Source organism: Papaver somniferum, unplaced genomic scaffold (assembly GCF_003573695.1).
Source record: "Papaver somniferum cultivar HN1 unplaced genomic scaffold, ASM357369v1 unplaced-scaffold_75, whole genome shotgun sequence".
NCBI lineage: Eukaryota > Viridiplantae > Streptophyta > Magnoliopsida > Ranunculales > Papaveraceae > Papaver > Papaver somniferum.
Window position 1 is genome coordinate 540,285 of NW_020650415.1, and position 2,298 is coordinate 542,582.

The 2,298-nt window shown below is 34.4% G+C and overlaps 1 non-coding gene across 1 annotated transcript; it reads right to left on the reverse strand.

Moving 5' to 3' along the window:
• Positions 1-1,722: 1,722 nt before the first annotated feature.
• On the reverse strand, positions 1,723-1,795 carry TRNAA-UGC. The gene has a single exon. It is a non-coding gene; the product is annotated as a tRNA-Ala (tRNA).
• Positions 1,796-2,298: the final 503 nt, after the last annotated feature.

Below are 2,298 nucleotides of genomic sequence, written 5' to 3' on the forward strand. Positions count from 1 at the left end.
TGATGATGATGATGACACATTGACACTCACTTCACAACATTTCGTCTTTTTAAGGCGATTTAGGTCTTACATAGCACAACATTATGCAGTCGATTCCGTCTGTTTTTCTTGTGAAAGCATCAACATCATCATTACCAAACAGCTTTCTAACTTGTTTTCCACATCAAAAATATACACCAAAAAAGTGTAGTATCACTTGTAATGAAGCAAAACATAACTAGTTTCTTCTCTTATAATTATAAAGTATTGTTTAAATCTAATGAAATACAGTGCATGTATATTGGCTTATAAGTATAAATATGAATAAGAATCCCCTGTAAAGTAAAATAACTAGATGACTGCTATAGCAGTGCATGGACGACCAAAGTGGAGCCTGTTTTTGTGACGAAATTTGTTACGGTTTTGCAGCAAAATTTGTAACATTTATTCTATAACATTTATAAGTGTTATATTTATCTAACACTTATATTGTAATAATTTTGTAACATTTCAGTAACAGTTTTAAATCTGATAGCTGAATTTTGTTGGCAACCAACCATCAAGATTAAAATTAAAAGTTTAGGTGACGGTTTTTTGATCATTTTCATGCCTAATTAGCCGTCAATCGGGTCGACTTCCAACCGTTTTCATTGCTCCTAATCATAGTCGGGGACGATAACTCTCCGATTGTTGATTCAATTTCGAGAAAAAACGACCAATACCCGTTCAATTGGATCGATTAAAAATGAAATAAAAGCGTTGCAAGCGATGCATTTTTAGCCCCCATATTGATAGTATAGAAGGGACTCCCTTCGGTCGTCCCGACAAGAACAAAATGGTAAGGGGCAACCCTGGTGAGCGTTTGGAACATTTTGATATGATCGACCAAAGTAATTAGCTTGTGTGTGGGGGAAAGAAGAAATGGAGTAGAATGAAATTGGTGTGCATATATGGGTCATATAGGACCTCGATTTATTAATTTGGTTGGTCATTCACAGACTAATTGGCTCTGGCAAAAACTAATCAGAAACCAATACCAAAAACTGCTTTCTAAGGTTTTTTTTTTTTTTTTACTAGTCCGAATTTTGTTCACTATATCTGAATCTCACTCGGTACATTAGTCTTCAAATTTTTTTCAAAATAAATGGATGTTACTTTTGTTAATCTAATTAGAACAAATCAGGTGCAGAATTATACCCGATTCAAATACCAGTGAATCAAATATACGATTTAAATCATACTTCAAGGCTTCAAGCCAGTAGTCAAAAAAGAAAAACAATAAGAAAAAAACAATCTAATATCTGACTCCAACCATACCAGATGCCTTGTCAGATAGAAATAGAGAAGGTGTAACTGTGTAAGTACTTGCATCCATGACTTGATAATCCACAACTGATTATTTTACTCGTCGAACGGATTATCAAATCTATGCTTGAACGTTGAGTATCCCTTTTATTCTTTTTTTACTCAATCCGACTTATGTGTAGTCATGCACATATAATCCCCCATTGATTTGATTAGCTGTTGAAAATCAAAGAGTAATGTATACGTGTTCATGGATTTGTAAAATATTAAGATCATATCTACACAGGAAAGTTACAAACTCATAAAAAGACGAAGGTTTATATTTGATCGGGAGGACAAATAAAATTGTCGTGGAAAAAAAATCTGATAATGAGAAAATCGATTGATTAAGCGCATTATTTGGGTGTTGCCGTAGGCCAAACTGAGTTGGATAAAAAATGGAGCCGAAGGGTATCGATCCCTCTACCTCTCGCATGCAAAGCGAGCGCTCTACCATTTGAGCTACGACCCTGTTGCAACTTCCAACACATTTTATACAAATTCTTACGAATATACTTAATTTTGCTAGAAACTTTTTTTTTCTTTTCATTTAGCTAACATACAAGTCTCTACTATAATGATCTAAGCTGTACCCATCAACTTAAGTTTTTTACTAAAGTTTATGACATTTGACCTGTTAAAGTTTTTTTTTTCTTTTTTTTTTTTGAAACACAGATAAATAGCTAGTTACTCAACCAAGCGGGTAGCCTGTCGAGCATAATGTTTTACAAAAACAGAAGTAGCTGGAAACAGCTCTCTCCCTTCACTTGTCGAGTTGTGAGAGGTAAAGTTTGAGGCTATTTCTTGGATCTTTGGCAACCAGTTGTGCTTTAGGGAATTACATTCAAACATACGAAAATAGGAAATATAATCTACATAGTCATTGATGAGATCGATGTTGCACACAAATTGGTGATTACGCCATTTTTTCCCGATTCTTTGGCCAGCTTTTTATTGCCCACCTGACTGTTGCAA